We start from the raw sequence: 18,239 nt of genomic DNA on the forward strand, positions 1-18,239 counted from the left end.
AGGATCAGGTAGGAAGAAGTTATGAAGCCAAACAAATCATACAGTCAAGTTGTGAAGACAGAAGATAAAGCAAGCATGCAATGGCTTCACAATGTGTAATGGTAAGTAAAGGGAGGTGAAGATGAAACCGGTGACATGCTGAAGACAATGATTTGTTGGACCAGTTCCAGTTGCTGTGACAACTGTACGTCTGGTTGGAGCGGCTAGGTATTTAAACCAAAGGACACACAGTCCCGGACACCCAGTCCTGAACACGCAGCTCAGGACACCCAGTCCTCACCGTTTTCTCCTTGAGCTAAGGTCACACAGACCTCGCCCAATCACTCTGGTAAGTCTTCAAGGTAGACTCCCAAACCTTCACAGACTTCGTTCGCCGGCAATCCACAATTTCTCTTGGATGCTCAGAACGCGACGCCTAACCGGCTGGAGGATGCACAGTCCTCAAGTGTAATAAGTCTTCAGATCACTAAGACAAGAAGACTTAAGTGATGCCCAATTACTCTGGCTCTGGGTGGTTAGGGATTTTCTCCTCGCTAGGGATTTTCTCTCAAAGGCTTCGAGGTGGGTTGCTCTCAAACGACAAAAGCTGTGCACTGAAATCTGAGCAGCCAACCGTTTATGGTTGTAGGGGTGGACTATTTATAGCCACTTAGCAACCCGACCTGATTTGTCCGAAATGACCCTGGGTCACTAAGGAACTGACACGTGTACCAACGATCAGATTTCAAACTCACACGGCAACTTTACTTGGGCTACAAGCAAAGCTGACTTGTCTGACTCTGGACAAGATTTTCTCTCATTGTCTTCACTCGAAGACATAGGATTTGAATTAGGCATCACTTCAGTCATCCTGACTGGTTCTCTTGGACCCCACTTAACAGTACGGTGGTTCCTATGACACAACATGAATGAAGTAAAACTACGAAGGATCTAAGTCTTCGAGTTCCATAAGCTTCATAGGGAGTCTTCACATGTCATTGTCTTCAATATGAATATCTTCATAAACCACCATTTTCTTCAATGTCTTCGTACAATTTTAGGGGTCATCTCTGGTAGCTAAACCGAATCAATGAGGGACTTCTACCTGTGTTATCCTGCAATTCTCACAAACACATTAGTCCCTCAACTAGGTTTGTCATCAATACTCCAAAACCAACTAGGGGTGGCACTAGATGCACTTACAATCTCCCCCTTTTTGGTGATTGATGACAAACTAGTTGAAGTTTTCAACGGGGAATATAATTTGTGAAATTGTAAAGGAATTGTCTTCATAAGCTGCAAGGGCTCCCCCTGAAGATGTGCATATAAGTAGTTTTCTTATGGAACACAAATGCACATGGCAGGTTGTACTTGTGGGAATCCACTTCAACTTATGATGACAATTCACCATGCATGTAAAGGTATATGAAGAGAATGACATGCATAATGAAAAATGGACGTCTGCGAAATGATATAAGTGCGGAAATTATCGTCGTACATGCGGAATTTATCTTCACAAAAACATAGTGGCAAACAAGTAGCAGACGACCATCAAGTTTAAGTGTTACAACTCAAAGAACCAAATGTAGCAAAACGAGAGTTGTAAGCACGAAGCAAAATGTAGCAAAATATAAAGCACCCGCCCATATTATTGACCCACTTGAAGACTATAAACATCATATGCTTCTCCCCCTTTTGTCAGTGATGACCAAAAAGGTTCGAAGACAGAGTTTTCTACGCGTTCCCAGGCGCAGCAGGGTCGGTGGAGGCGTTTGGTGGTGCTGAAGAGCTTGGTGCAGGGTCGACGCGCGCTGAAGAAGGTGGTGGTGATGTGGCGTCGTCTTCTTCCTCAATGATTCGTCCAGTCACGGTGGCAGCAAAGGAAGAGAACTCTGAATCTTCAAGGGACGGAGTTCCGCGCAGCACAGCTCTTCTGGGGGGTGTGGAGTCAAACTTGAATCTCTCGCTGAAGCCATCCGCTTGAAGTTCAGCTTCAGTGCACATCATGGTGAGGCCTTTCCAAGTGCGACGACAGGTTTCATGTGCGACGAATGCATTCTTGGTGGCCAGATTTCTGATGCGATTGACGTCTTGCATGATACTTCTCATCTGCCTTTTGAGCTAGTCGTGATGCCTATCTTGCTTTTGGTGAAGAGCCACAAGAAGTTCTTTGTCATTGAGTGAACGAGCATGTTTCTTGGGTCTCTGTGCAGCTGTGCTGTCAGTGGCTTTAGTTGATGCAGGGGCACATGTGGTGCCAGCCATTGGATACACTCTTGAGATGGCTTCAACACCTTCATCATTCTGAGTGAAGCTCTGGTGTTCTGCATTCTGAAGACTTAATGGTTGCTTGGCAGGCTCAGGATATATAGCTTCAGCAGAGGTGTCCACATCAGGTAAGAAGATTCTTTGGTTGCGGGCAGAGGGCTGATAGGAGATAGCAGAGTGTAGCTTGATTAGCCTCATAACCCAAGGAGCATAAATCTTCAAACCAAAGAGATCTGAGCCAGACGCTGCAAGTTGGCATATAAAGAGATCCTGTGCGTTGAAGCATTTGCCATGCATGATACAGAAGATGAGAGTCTTCATGGCACCTTCAACCTTGGCATATGGAGAGTGCCCCTTAATGGGCCAGAGAGTCCGCCTGACGATGTGATATATAGTTCTGGGAAGGTACTCTAAGTCTTCAACGAAGAACTCAGTTGGATAAGGTGCATCAAGAGGCAATGGCTTCATCATTGAGAGCATCTGACCCATATTTGGCTCAGGTCGCTAGAATATGCTCTCAATTGCTTCAGCATGGAGTTGGCAGCCTTCTTTGAAGAGTTCGCCAGGAGTGGGTAGGCCGGTAAGCTCAATGATATCGAATGCATTGGCTTCATGATGGACATTGCCGGTCATCCACTCCAGGACCCAAGTCTTCGGATCTCTGTTGTAGCCTTTGATATGCAATGTGGCATAGAACTGGAGCAGAAGCTCTTCATTCCAGTGCTCTTCATCGGTGACAAACGGCAGCAGACCCACTTGCTTGAAGCAATCCAGTGCTTCTTCCAGACCAGGCAGACCAGCAACAGCTTCAACCTCAAGGCGCTGGTGAGGAAAGATACGGCCTTGGGTGTATAGGATGCAGGAATAGTAGCTGCGCTGTGGGTAGCTCCAGAACCTATCTGATACAATCCGTTCCCTTGAATAAGGGTTCTTGGAGCTGTTGAAGAACGTGTTATCTGCCCTGAAGCTATTGACATTAAAGGAGCCAGGAGCTGATGTAGGACCTGGGAACCTTGGCAGTCGTGGGATCGGCTTCTGGACCTGGGGCCTGTGCACAACATGATAGTTGAACTGTGGACCGGTAGCAGACTCAGGCACAGAAGGTTCTGATGCAGTAGCTTCAGTGTCTCTTGAAGCTGTTGGTTGGTCGGGCTCCACAATTGCTTCAGTGTTGGTTGTGGCACTCGCAATGTTTTCAGCCTCAACACGTGTAGTGAGAGGGACGGATTCAGGTACGTTCTCCTTGAGAACTTCTTCTTGTTGGTTCGGGGGAGATGGAGCTTGAGGTTCTTCTTCATGCTCTTCGGCTGATGCAGCCGGAATGTCGTCAGCAGCCTGAGCCCTTGGCCCTTTGCGAAGCCTACGGAATGTAGGCGACGCTAGTGGAGTTGCAGTGGGCTGGGGCTCATTCTCTTCCTCCTGTGGGCGATCTGCCCACGATGCATCTTGTGTGATTGGTGTCAATGGACGACCAATGCTGATCATTTCACTTGTCTCAAGCCGAGGAAGGGCTGCATCACCTTGTACATTGTCTTGGAGACCAATGTCTTCAGCAGCGTTGGGGTCGGCTGCTGGAATGTCTTCAGCGTGCGGAGCCTCTGTGAAAGCAGGCTCATGCACAGTCAACTAACGATCTTCGTCAGGATAGCGGACGGAGAGGGGTTCGACGATCAAGGGCTCTGTGGGAGCAGCCCGAGATTTCTTGGTCTTGCGCTACTTGATGGTGGGGTCAGAAGGAGAGGCTTCAGGGTGTTTCCTCTTCCTTGCTTCAGCTTTGGCTGTCCGTGTCTTCTTGAGCTCTGAAGCGGTTGACCGGTGCTTTGGCTTCGAGCCAGTCTTAGCAGTGGGGAAGACAATCGGAACAGCTTTTGCCTTGGTGCCTCTTGTTCAGCCACAGCGGGCTTCTTCTTTTTCTTCGCGGCCATCCTGGGGTCGATGCCGGGACGCCCAAGTGCCTTGCGCTTCTCGGCCTCATTGTAGGCCTACACACAGCGATCAGCCAAAGTCTTCATTCGCTCCCGTGAACCCTGAGCTTCTGCACGTTTCTTCAGAAAGTTTTCCTTCAACTCGTGCAACATGATCTTGAAGTCCTTGACTTCTTGGACGCTAAGCTTGGCCATATTCTGCTTGAATTGAGCCTTTTCAAAATCAATCTTCTGCTTCAATTCAACAATGCGCTGGGCAATTGCAAGTTCTGAAGCAATAGCGCCTTGGAAGGCGACGCTGAGGCCAATGGGCAGCTGCAAATCATCGAAGCTGATATTGGGTGTATCAAACCACTCATCGATTAAGTTGTGGAGGATTGCTGCATCAAACAGAGGCAGATTGTTGAAGATTTCAGCCTCCTCCTTGCTCTTGATGAGCTTCTCAAGAGCGTCATCGCCAAGATCTTCGTCACTAGACAGATCAATGGTCTCGCTGCGCAGAATGGCAGCAGCTGTGAGCTCTTTGCCTGTGTGTGGCTGAGGCTTCTTGGCTTCTTGGGGCTTGGAGACTCGTGATAAGTCTTCAGACTGCACACTTGCTTCAGGAGGTGCAGTTGCCAATGGCTTCGCTCTGGAGATTTTGGGAGAAGCGGCTGGCTTTGAAGCTTTTGGCTTCTTCGTCTGCTCCGGCTTCGGTGCAGCAGGAGCGTCATCAGACTCAGTGTCTGTTGGAGGGTCGTTCACGGCAGTCCCTTGGACTAGAATGCGAGTGATGAGGCCTTCGAGATTGGCATACGGCCCGATGATATTGGGATTGGCGTCGCGTGTGCCATCCTCCATTGGTTTAGAGGGACCAGGGTTGAAGTCCAACCCCAACTCCTTGTTTTGCTTCGCAGAGTTCTGAGCAAATTGGAAGTTGCGCTTGAACAGAGTGTCATCGCGACACCAGAGAAGTGATGACGGATGTGCTTCAGCTGGCTGTGGTCCTCTGACCATGCATGGAAAGAAGCCTTGAGCAATGGCTTCGTCTCTGGACCGGGGTACGAGATTTTTGTACAATACGTCTCCCTATGGTCTCTTGATGGTGCACTTTTCTGCATATTCCTTAGTGACGAAGCGGTATTGGAACCACTGCTCTGCCCAATATCTTCGAATCCATTGGATTCGTGTCTTGCGCTGACCATAGCTCTCTTCAGGATCAGTTTTGTACATTTCTGCCAAGTCATCAGGCAGATCTTTAGACGTTTCACCACGTCTCTGTCTGCCTCCCTTCCTTGCTGGTTTTTCTGCTGCCATGAAGCTTAACTTGGAAGGCTTCAAGATGTTCAAAGTCTTCAAAGGCTTCCTTTTGCTTGACCAACAAGAACTGGCTTCAGGAGAATTGATGTGACGCTGTAAGAACTCTGCAAATGAATGCAGACTATGAGAACCAAAAGATTCTCCCACGGACATGTACCTGTGACAGCATTAAGGTGCGAGGGAAGGGGAAGAGGTCATATGCATTCTCAGGAGATTTTGAAGATAAATCAGTTTAGAAGATATTGACCTCAACATGCGAAGACATTCACTTTATAGAAAGAAGTTGGTTCCAGATTTGTACGAATCCATAGATCAGTACAAGTGAGGAATCTAACTACTTCATGAAGCATAAGTGAATATACTAGGCAGGTTATGAGATGCAGATTGAGAGAGATGTAACTTGTGTGAATGGAAACTTCTTATGGCAGAAAGTGACCGAACTATAGGATCAAAAGAGGCTGTAAAAAGAGGTTTTATTTACCCCACTTGGAACTGCTAGACGAAGTGGGAGTTGAGGCCGAGTAGTTCGATCCTCCGTGCCCTAACTTGGCGACGGAAGACACCTACAGCGACGGCGGAGAGAGCGAGGTCCGCTGTCGGCGTGAAAACGGCGTCGGAGAGGTTGCGGCAGTGAAGCGCTCGTCGCCGGTGTCGTCGAGAGCTAGCGGTGGCGCTAGGGTTTGTGCGAAGGTGGAAGAGATAATGACCGCAGTGAATCATGTATTTATAGGGATAGAGGCGGCACCGCGCTATTACTCAGGTGCCCCTAGCGATTCGCATCTGAACAGCACGTGGCCATCATGCGGTATTGTGGGGGCAGTTCCACATCCCACGTACGCCTTGATTGTCGGGTGTCGTTCCTACTACTCCGGATTCCTTAAAAAAATGAATATGGTTTTAAAGTTTGTCTCTATGTCTTCAGCTGACAAGGATACAGTGAAGACATTCGACGGTTTCAATAGAATGCATATGACTTGGAGAGATAGAGTTTGAGGTAGGAAGCATGGAGAGGTTAGGGTCCGATCACATTCACTTAGTTCAAAAGATTCAAACAAGAAGACATAGCTATAAGTGAATGCTGTAGAGGATAGAACACCAGTACATATATATATATATATATATATATATATATATATATAATCAACATAGTGAAGATAATCATGAAGACATGTTGAGATTGAAGCCAAATCAAATGTGAAGACATAGCAAATGTAACGCCATGAGGGAAACACTTCAAGCAGAAAATTTGGTGGTGGCGTTACCCACCGTATAGGAAGTATTAGACCCAGACACGGCGCACAATTATCGTGGCGCTCTGAAGTCAAATTTCATGTTAATGTATTCACACTTAGAATGTATGTCTTCATTGATTGAAGATATACGTAACTTCGTGTGTTGCACATCTAAGTCATCAACATACATAAGTGTTAGGATGTGTGCCTGATCACTGGACATTTGAGGATTCCAAGATATTTAGCTCACACCGTAACTTGCAAAATCTCTTCTCATCCAAGGGCTTGGTGAAGATATCTGCCAATTGCTCTTCAGTGTTGACGTGTATGATATCAATATCTTCCTTTGCAACATGATCTCTGAGAAAATGATGACGAATTTCAATGTGCTTTGTCTTCGAGTGCTGAACTGGGTTGTTGGCGATCTTGATGGCGCTTTCGTTGTTGCAGTAAAGTGGCACTTGCTTCAGATGAATGCCATAATCCTTGAGGGTTTGCTTCATCCATAGAAGCTGAGCACAGCAGGATCCAGCATCAATGTATTCAGATTCAGCAGTGGAGAGAGATACACAGTTCTGCTTCTTTGAAGACCAACATACAAGTGATCGGCCCAGAAAGTGACATGTGCCTGATGTGGACTTCCGATCAACCTTGTCACCAGCGTAATCAGCATCCGAAAATCCAACCAGATCAAACTCTGAGCCCTTTGGATACCATAACCCTAGAGTTGAAGTGTGAGCCAAATATCGAAGAATTCGCTTCACAGCTAAGTGATGCGACTCCTTTGGTGCCGCTTGGAATCGGGCACACATGCAAACACTAAGCATAATAGCTGGCCTAGATGCACATAAATAAAGCAAAGAACCAATCATGGAGCGGTATACCTTTTGATCGAACTCTTTACAATTGTCGTCAAGACCCAGATGATGCTTGGCTGTCATTGGTGTTGTGAAACCTTTGCAGTCTTGCATACCGAACTTCTTCAGGCAATCGTTGAGATACTTCTCTTGAGATATGAAGATGCCATTGCATTGTTGTCGTATCTGAAGACCGAGGAAGAATTTCAGCTCCCCCATCATAGACATCTGATATTGCTCTTGCATCATATATCCGAACTTCTCACTGTACTTCTGATTGGTGCAGCCGAAGATAATGTCATCCACATATATTTGGCACACAAACAGTTCACCATTATATGTCTTCGTGAAGAGAGTAGGATCTAGGGAACCAGGTATGAAGCCTTTGCTCTTCAGGAAGTATTTGAGTGTATCATACCAGGCCCGAGGGGCTTGTTTGAGGCCATATAGTGCCTTATTGAGCTTGTAAACCATGTCAGGATGTTTTGGATCTTCAAACCCAGGTGGTTGTGCAACATACACTTCTTCTTCAATTTTTCCATTGAGAAAGGCACTCTTCACATCCATTTGATACAGAATTATGTTGTGATGATTTGCATAGGCCAGCAGTATACGGATGGCTTCAAGTCTGGCCACAGGAGCAAATGTTTCATCGAAGTCAATGCCCTCCACTTGAGTATATCCTTGAGCAACGAGACGAGCCTTGTTTCTGACGACTTGACCATGCTCATCTTGCTTGTTGCGGTATATCCATTTGGTGCCTATTATGTTATGCTTCCGTGGATCAGGACGCTTAACCAACTCCCATACATTGTTCAGCTCAAACTGTTGAAGCTCTTCTTGCATAGCTTGAATCCACTCAGGTTCCATAAAAGCTCCTTCAACTTTCTTGGGTTCTGTGATTGAAACGAATGCGAAGTGTCTGCAGAAATTTGCCAGTAGAGTTGCCCTTGAACGAGTTAGTGGACCAGGTGCATTGATGCTATCAATTATTCTGTCAATCTGCACTTCATTGGCAACACGAGGATGTATGGGTCGAAGACTTTGCTCTTGCTGATCTATGTTGTCATGGGGAGGAATGTCTTCAGGCTGAGCATTGTCTTCGTGTGGATCAGGTGCTGAGATGAAAAGTTCTTTAGGATGAGCTTCAGAAGGTATAATTTCTCCAGTTCCCATTAGCTTGATTGATTCACTGGCTGGAACTTCATCTAGCACATCTGGCAGTTGCTCTCTTTGTGACCCATTGGTCTCATCGAACCGCACATCCACTGTTTCAACCACTTTGTAGTGAAAGAGATTGAAGACTCTGTAGGAGTGCGAATCCTTTCCATATCCAAGCATAAAGCCCTCATGTGCTTTTGGAGCAAATTTTGAGGTGTGGTGAGGGTCCTTGATCCAGCATCTTGAGCCAAATACTCTGAAGTAACTGACATTTGGCTACTTGCCAGTTAGAAGTTCATAAGATGTCTTGTTCAGAAGCTTGTGAAGATAGACACGGTTGATTGTATGGCATGCATGTAACGCCCCGAGACCGATATGACAGGTGTCCTCCAGTTATTCGCCGTCGTTGCCATGTCATTCGCTTGCGTGTTGCATTTCTTCATGTCATCATGTGCATTGCATCTTCATGTTTTCAAAACTTGCATCCGTCCCGGCCTCCTCGTTCTCTCCGTTGTCCGTTCTGAGCCCAGATACACTTGCACACGCCCGCGGCATGTCCGAAATAGTATTTTATAAGTGACCGGAAAATGTTCTCGGATTGAGTTGAAATTTGGTGTGCGGTCTTATTATAGTGTAGACAGACTGCCTGTCAAGTTTCATCGCAATCGGAGTTCGTTTGACGCCCCAACGGATAAATATAGCGGCAATAGTAGCCGGTCAAAACGTCGGACGTTTTCGGTCTCCGGAAACAATCGCCGGGCCTCCCTCTCTTCTCTCCTCTCAGCTCGAGACCGTCTACACAGCCCACCTAGTTCCATCCTCCTTCCCCTCTTCACTTCTGGAGTTGTCCGATGCGATCGCACGGTCCGAGACCCTCTCTGCTCAGGGCATCGATACCTCTCACGTGCGCGTCCGAAACTGTCCCGGACCCGACTCAGGCTGTCGCTACCGCTGTGTCCGGAACATCTCCAAACGTCTACAAAACGTCACCATTTTCTCATTTGGGCTCCCTAACTATTTTTTTTCCGTCCGTCCGATTACGATCGGAGGGACCGGATTAGCCCCTACCTAAAATCCTATTGCTATATATATAGTGGCAACCCTAGACAAATCCCTAAATTATAGCCCGCTTGTCCCATCCATTCCGTGCCCGCCGCCGCCACCATCTTCTTGGGGATCCGTTCTGGCCAACCTCCAGCCGCCACCCACTCTCCCTTGAATTCCTCCATCGAGCCAACCAGAGCATCACCCGATCCCCTTTGCGCCATCCACCCCATCGATCCGCTTGGCCCTCCCCGCAAGCAGCCTCGCAAGCGCCCCGGCATCCCTCGCCGTGCCCCGTCCCTCAAGCCCCGCCATCCCCGCCGATGACCAAGTCTGGCAGCGCTGCCTGTCGCTCGTCGCCGGTGGCCTCAACTACCAGGGCGCCGCCGCCGGACCAACAGGTCCCCTGCCTCATGCCCCTTTTCCCTTTCCTGAGTCTCCTGCCTCTAACCTCTCTCTCTCTGTGTGCACCTTGCAGCGCCATGGATCCGGAGTCCCCGCGCCACCGTCCTGCAGCAAGTACCTCGCCCCGCCTCTGCTTCCATGTTCCAGATCGAATGCCCAGACCCGGTGCAGACTCCCTCCGCTCCTCCTCTCCTCGCCCGCATCGTCGGGATCGCGTCGGAGTCCACTGCCGCCGCGCCAAGCACCTCCCTGTGCTCTTCATCCCTCGCCGCGCCGCTCCCCTTTTCCGATCGAGCAGAGGAGGACGAGCAGCGCCCGTGCCCGTTGTCCGCGCCGCCATGGCCGCGCCTGACCCGCACCTTTGCGCCAAGTTCCGCCTACGTCGTCCCGTGTGCGCCTCCGATCTTCCCGCCGCCGGATGCGGCCGGTTCCCGCCTCGCCTCACTGCTGCTTTGCCTCGGCGTCGCCAGAGTCCATCGCCGCGCCTGCTAGCTCCCTCTGCTTCGAGCATCAGGACAAGTGCCGCCCCTGCGTTGACCCGTTCCAGCGTCAGCAAGAACGAGCGCAAGGCCCAGCCGTGCCAGGCCCATCTCCAGCTCGGCCTGCCTCCTCCTCCTTCACGGGCCAAGCCCACTGGGTGAGCAGCACCCCTCCAGCCCCCTGTACACTGCCGGGCCAGGAAGATTCGGCCCATGTCACATTTTTTCCCGCGGAGTGATTTACCTATTTATCCAGGAATTTACAGAATTGCAGAAAACCCCCTATACTTCATGCATTTAATAACTAATTAACCGTGCATCGGATTAAGATACTTTATATATGAAACTTGCTCGGAATTTTGTGTAGATTAATAATATCCAACTTTCACCTATGTTTAAAATGTTTAAAATGTTGTTTGCATTGATTTGCCCCTATGCCATGCTAAAATGATTTAATTCATATCTAAATAACCGTAACTCCGAATTAAATAAACTTTATATGTAAATGGGGTAGAATTTTTCCTAGTTTATCATGGTGGCATCTCTTTGCATGTTTAATAACTCTAAAATATTGTTTAGGGCAGATCAGTACCAAATCTAAAATATGCTATGGGGATTTACCGGAATTGTTGTTCGTTGCTTCCGGCCTCATTTAACCTTGACTAGATAGGTAGTTTTCATTTGCTTCACCCCTTGCCATGTTAATCAACATTTAATATTGTTGGGTACATAAACGAGAGAGAACTAAATAATTGATGTGGTGTTCCGTCAATATGCAACTCCGCTGCATATTGAGCTCCACTTAATGTGTAGGATTGTTTGTGCACTTTGCCATGCCATGCATATTTAAACCGGACATGCATCATACTTGTTTGTGCATCATGCCATGTCTTATGTGTTGGTTGTTTACTATGGTTGTTTGCTTCTTTCCGGTGTTGCTTCTTCGGGTTGGTGTCGGTAACGTCGGGTTGTGAGGATTCGTTCGACTACGTCCGTTTGTCTTCTTCATGGACTCGATTCTTCTTCCTTGCGGGATCTCAGGCAAGATGATCATACCGTCGAAATCACTACTATCTTTGCTATGCTAGTTTGCTCGCTCTTTTGCTATGCCATTGCTATGATGCCTACCACTTGCTTGTCAGCCTCCCAAATTGCCATGTTCAGCCTCTAACCCACCATGTCCTAGCAAACCATTGTTTGGCTATGTTACCGCTTTGCTCAGCCCCTCTTATAGCGTTGTTAGTTGCAGGTGAAGATTGAAGTTTGTTCCTTGTTGGAACATGGAGATACCATTCCTTGTTGGAACATGTTTACTTGTTGGGATATCACTATATGTCTTATTTAATTAATGCATCTATATACTTGGTAAAGGGTGGAAGGCTCGGCCTTATGCCTGGTGTTTTGTTCCACTCTTGCCGCCCTAGTTTCCGTCATATCAGTGTTATGTTCCCGGATTTTGCGTCCCTTACGCGGTTGGGCTATAATGGGAACCCCTTGACAGTTTGCCTTAAGTAAAGCTTCTCCAGCAATGCCCAACATTGGTTTTACCATTTGCCACCTAGCCTTTTCTTTCCCTTGGGTTCTGCAGACTCAAGGGTCATCTTTATTTTAACCCCCCTCCGGGCCAGTGCTCCTCTGAGTGTTGGTCCGAACTGAGCTGCCTGCGGGGCCACCTCGGGGAAACTTGAGGGTTGGTTTTACTCGTAGCTAGTCTCATCTGAGTGTGCCCTGAGAAAGAGATATGTGCAGCTCCTATCGGGATTTGTCGGCACATTCGGGCGGTGTTGCTGGTTTAATTTTACCCTGTTGAAATGTCTTGTTGTACTGGGATACCGAGTCTGATCGGAACGTCCTGGGTGGAGGTCTATTCCTTCGTTGACCGTGAGAGCTTGTTATGGGCTAAGTTGGGACACCCCTGCAGGGATTTGAACTTTCGAAAGCCGTGCCCGCGGTTATGGGCAGATGGGAATTTGATAATGTCCGGTTGTAGAAAACCTGAAGTTGACCTTAATTAAATGAATCAACCGCGTGTGTAACCGTGATGGTCTCTTTCCGGCGGAGTCCGAGAAGTGAACATGGTTGTTGGAGTTATGCTTGACGTAGGTAGTCCAGGATCACTTCTTGGTCATACTTTTATCGACCGTGCTTTGCCTTCTCTTCTCGCTCTCATTTGCGTATGTTAGCCACCATATATGCTAGTCGCTTGCTGCAGCTCCACCTCATACCTTTACCTTACCCATAAGCTTAAATAGTCTTGATCACGAGGGTGCGAGATTGCTGAGTCCCTGTGGCTCACAGATTACTTCCAAAACCAGCTTGCAGGTGACGATGAGTTCGTGCAGATGACGCAACCAAGCTCAGGAGGAGCTCGATGAAGATCTTGTCCTTTGTGTTGTTTTGTTCTAGTTGATCAGTAGTGGAGCTCAGTTGGGGTCGATCGGGGACCTTTGTCGCATTTGGGGTTCTTCTTTTATTTTGGTTCCGTAGTCGGACCATGAGTGTATTTGATTGATGTAATGTTTATTCATGTAATTGTGTGAAGTGGCGATTGTAAGCCAACTATGTACCTCTTTCCCTTATGTATTACATGGGTTGTGTGAAGATTACCTCACTTGCGACATATGCCTTCAATGCGATTATGCCTCTAAGTCGTGCCTCGACACGTGGGAGCTATAGTCGCATCGAGGGTGTTACAAGTTGGTAATCAGAGCCTTCCCCGACCTTAGGAGCCCCATTGCTTGATCGTTTTTAGCGGCCGAGTTGTGTCTAGAAAAATGTTTTGAGTCATTTAGGAATTATATATCGGAGAGTTTAGGAATTCTTTTTACTTCCCAGTCTCCTCATCGCTCTGGTAAGGCATCCTGACGTAGAGTTTTGACTCTTCTCTTCTCAAATTTCACTAAAATTTTTTTAGGATCACGCGAGTATCTTGGAATCGTTCCGATGGCTTTATGATGAGAACATTGTCTTGGTGCCTCCTGTCAGGGGTTTAGTGGAAGTGTCCCGGGGAGTTGAGCTCTGAGGTGTTGTCATCATAATTTTATCGTTGCAATTCTGGAATACTTGAGATATTTTCGCCGACATCGAAAATCTCTTTTATGCAGTTCGTTGGTGAGATAACCTCGACGCCACCCAGTACTGGGGCGGGAGTTCGGGAGTATCGCCATAACTTGTATAACGGATGCTTTTCGAAGGTTGAGGTAGATGATTTCCGAAGGTTTCTTGGTTATGTGTTGAAGGATGGATACAGCTGGATGTAGGATTTGCTAGTTTGGGTGAGATATTATGCTTCCCCTGTATCCCCAACACCTGATTGCATAACCGGAAAGTTCGGGAGTTTCATAGGTGGGAATTCAAGTAGCTCTTAGGATATCTTTCTGACAGATGTATGATATGAAATTGGGGTTCGACGTCTAGTGGTTCGCCTATTCACGGTCGATTTTACAGTGGTCTCGTTGTGTCTTAAAGAGTCCTTGGCTATGCTGACTCGGGGACGCTTCGTATGTCATGTGCACTGCCTTGTACATGATGGTGCTGTACGATCGAGCCCATGTAGGTCCCACCATGAAAACTTCGGACGAAAATCTCTATCATATGTTTGTTCCGGCTTATTCTGCAAGCCAATCCTTTTGTTTTTGTTTTGAGTTGTGGTATTCGAGTTGCTTCAATGTCAAGTGTTGATTCCATACCTTCCTCAAGTGGTGTTCTCATATTCCTATGCGAATACTAATCCTTCATGATAATCGAGATTGTCATGTTAATTCTTCTCAACCGGTGTGTCTCTCCTCAAGTGGATCCGCTCACTTCAACATTTGCAAGATCAATTATCAGTTCTTCTCTACGATGTTCGTTCCATTCATTCCAAATTGTCTTTGTTTTTCCCACCCTCCCTCCCTTTGTTTTTCTCCAAGGACTCAGATGTTTTAATCAAGTATCCTTTTTATTATTGTGAAGTCTCTCCATTCTTTTCCCTCAATGTTCTTATCCGCTGATTCTCATGAAGATTCTAACGGAACCTCAAGTTCATCGTTCTTCGTTCTTTTCTTCTCCGGTGGTTTCAAGTCAAGCTTGTTGATCATGTCTTTTCCCCATTTCAATGCTTTCTCATGCCGGTGCAATTCATAATCATCCACTCTTCGCTATTCATTTGTTCCGGAGTGCTGAAGATATCTCAGAAGATTCGTGTTTCCACTCTTAATCCGTTCAAGCTATTTCGAGGTTGTTATCTCATTCTAGCCATTTAATTCAACCGGTGCGATCGCTCTTTTCAAGTAATCGTTCAACGGTGTATCTTTTGAGTGGGCCCTAACCCACAGGTCTTTTCCCAGGATCTTACCTGGCTCTTCTAATTTTCCCAGAGCTATCCTAAATTCTTTTGAAGTTTGACGTAAGAATGATTGCCATCAGTCTTATGTTTTTCTCCAAGATCTTCCAAATTCTTTCCATCGTTGGCTCAACCTTCCCATTTTTCATTCCGGAGTGTCTAAATAATTGATGGTGGTGTTTCTCGTTGTCATTCTCATCATTTGAAGACCGAAGAAGATTTTTCTCTCAATCTTGCTCCATTGTCTTCAAGATTCGTGATTCTAGCTTGTTGCCATTTTCTCATAATTGTTCGATTGTGAGAATTCTTTTTATCCATCCGGAGTAATTCAGGAGCCTTTTCAGTTTGTTCATCCGGAGCCCATCATCTAAGATTTATTAATTCTCAGCTTTCAGTTATCATTCTCCAATCCTACCGGTGCTTCGTTCAAGTGATCTTTAATCGGCTCGCGTTCTCTTCATTTCTCATGTATATAAATTCCCTCAAGTATCTTCTTTTGTTCTCTAATTCTTCCCGGTGTTCCTCTATCTTTCCTTTGGTCATTTTAATTCTTACGGTGGGTCGTTCAAGACCTCTCGTCATTCGTTATCATATCTATTCATTTGTTGTTCCAATCCTACCGGTGGTTCGTTGAAGACGTTCTCAAGATTATGTTATATCTCTCTTAATCCTTGATACGAGAATAAGTAGTGTGCCAAATCCGTTGATTTTCATCAATTTAATTGATGAAGGATACGCATAACATAATTCTTATTCTTGTTTCATCCAAGTGATCTATTCTTTATTCCGAAGGTTCATCAAAATTCTTGGGTTCAAGTGCTCATCTTTCTTTACCAGAGTTCCAACCTCTTTTAATTATATTATCACGGAGTTCTCTATTTAAATCATTGCGAGGCTTCAATCTTATTCTTTTCATCATTCAATTATTTTGGATCATTCTTTTATTACCGGAGGTTCTACATGATGGTTCTTCAAGGATTTAATTCCTTCTCGAAGTGTTCATTGAGATTCCTTTCAAAGGAGCTCAAGCTTTCTTCATCTTGCTATCCGGAGTGCAATTCTTTCTACCATATTATTGGAGGTGGTATTATGTCATTCTTGATAATTTGAGTTCATGTTTCATGATTCACATGTGGTTAAGAATGAGGTATTTTAAATCCATCAATCTCGTCATTGGAGTTATCTTGGCTTATGTTTCACCTAAAGCTTTCCCTAAGGATCTTGTTATTGTGAGGCATATAATTGAACCAAGCTCTTCATTTATCCTCCCGGTGAAATAGTTTCTTGTCTCCTTGTTCTTATCAATCCAATTCTTTTCCGTGAGTGGCAGGTTGTCTCCTTATAAATTGAGATGTATTCCATAAGACCATATCAAGCTTATTCTTTTCGTTGTGGACTGTTCCAACAACTCTGTTCAACCATTCTCCTAAAGATGTCTTTTCAAGCTCTTTTGTAGCAGAGGTTGGCATTGTCTTCTATATTCCTTGTCTCAATTATCCTTATCATATTCTTTCTCCCGGAGGTCTATTGATGTTGCTCTTTTCAACCCATCATCTCGTTTTGACAAAGATCATGTTCTTTTCATGCCTATCCATCTAACCGGAGTGTTGTGCCCCTTTGTTCAAGTTCTTTTCACCTTATAAAGTCTTGCATCCCTTTCTCAACCGGGGTGTCGTGTTTTCATTTGAGCTCTCTCATCTTATCAATTTTGACTCCCTTCTCAACCGGAGTGCGGTCTGAGATCTTTCTTACCCCTTGTTCCATTCATTCAATAGTTCCGGTGGCAGTGTGTTGTGATTTCATCAAGTATCTTCTCATCTTATCAAGACCTTATTCAATTCTTTTTCTTTCAAACCGGAGTGTTGCCCGAATTTGGTCTTCCTTGATCCCCTTTTTTAACAGAGTGTTTTCAATATATATCTTCCCTTCAACCTCAAGGTTTCGCAATGGTCTTTGTCCTTTTTTTTCTAACGGAGTGTTTTCGACTTTGTTCACCTTCGTTGTATCCTTTTCTCGAATTTGTTCAACCTTGCAAGGTTCTTTGGTTTCACTCGTTTGTCAAAGGAGCAACTTAGTTTTACCTCTCCTCCTTCTCTTCCGTTGTTTCCCCGGTGCAATTCTAGATCTCGGGACGAGATCCCCTCGTAGTGGTGGAGTGTTGTAACGCCCCGAGACCGATATGCCAGGTGTCCTCCAGTTATTCGCCGTCGTTGCCATGTCATTCGCTTGCGTGTTGCATTTCTTCATGTCATCATGTGCGTTGCATCTTCATGTTTTCAAAACTTGCATCCTTCCCGGCCTCCTCGTTCTCTCCGTTGTCCGTTCTGAGCCCAGATACACTTGCACGCGCCCGCGGCATGTCTGAAATAGTATTTTATAAGTGGCCGGAAAATGTTCTCGGATTGAGTTGAAATTTGGTGTGCGGTCTTATTATAGTGTAGACAGACTGCCTGTCAAGTTTCATCGCAATCGGAGTTCGTTTGACGCCCCAACGGATAAATATAGCGGCAATAGTAGCCGGTCAAAACGTCGGACGTTTTCGGTCTCCGGAAACAATCGCCGGGCCTCCCTCTCTTCTCTCCTCTCAGCTCGAGACCGTCTACACAGCCCACCTAGTTCCATCCTCCTTCCCCTCTTCACTTCTGGAGTTGTCCGATGCGATCGCATGGTCCGAGACCCTCTCTGCTCAGGGCATCGATACCTCTCACGTGCGCGTCCGAAACTGTCCCGGACCCGACTCAGGCTGTCGCTACCGCTGTGTCCGGAACATCTCCAAACGTCTACAAAACGTCACCGTTTTCTCATTTGGGCTCCCTAACTATTTTTTTTCTGTCCGTCCGATTACGATCGGAGGGACCGGATTAGCCCCTACCTAAAATCGTATTGCTATATATATAGTGGCAACCCTAGACAAATACCTAAATTATAGCCCGCTTGTCCCATCCATTCCGTGCCCGCCGCCGCCACCATCTTCTTGGGGATCCGTTCTGGCCAACCTCCAGCCGCCACCCACTCTCCCTTGAATTCCTCCATCGAGCCAACCAGAGCATCACCCGATCCCCTTTGCGCCATCCACCCCATCGATCCGCTTGGCCCTCCCCGCAAGCAGCCTCGCAAGCGCCCCGACATCCCTCGCCGTGCCCCGTCCCTCAAGCCCCGCCATCCCCGCCGATGACCAAGTCTGGCAGCGCTTCCTGTCGCTCGTCGCCGATGGCCTCAACTACCAGGGCGCCGCCGCCGGACCAACAGGTCCCCTGCCTCATGCC

The sequence above is a fragment of the Triticum aestivum genome, chromosome 2A (assembly GCF_018294505.1).
Source record: "Triticum aestivum cultivar Chinese Spring chromosome 2A, IWGSC CS RefSeq v2.1, whole genome shotgun sequence".
Taxonomy (NCBI): domain Eukaryota; kingdom Viridiplantae; phylum Streptophyta; class Magnoliopsida; order Poales; family Poaceae; genus Triticum; species Triticum aestivum.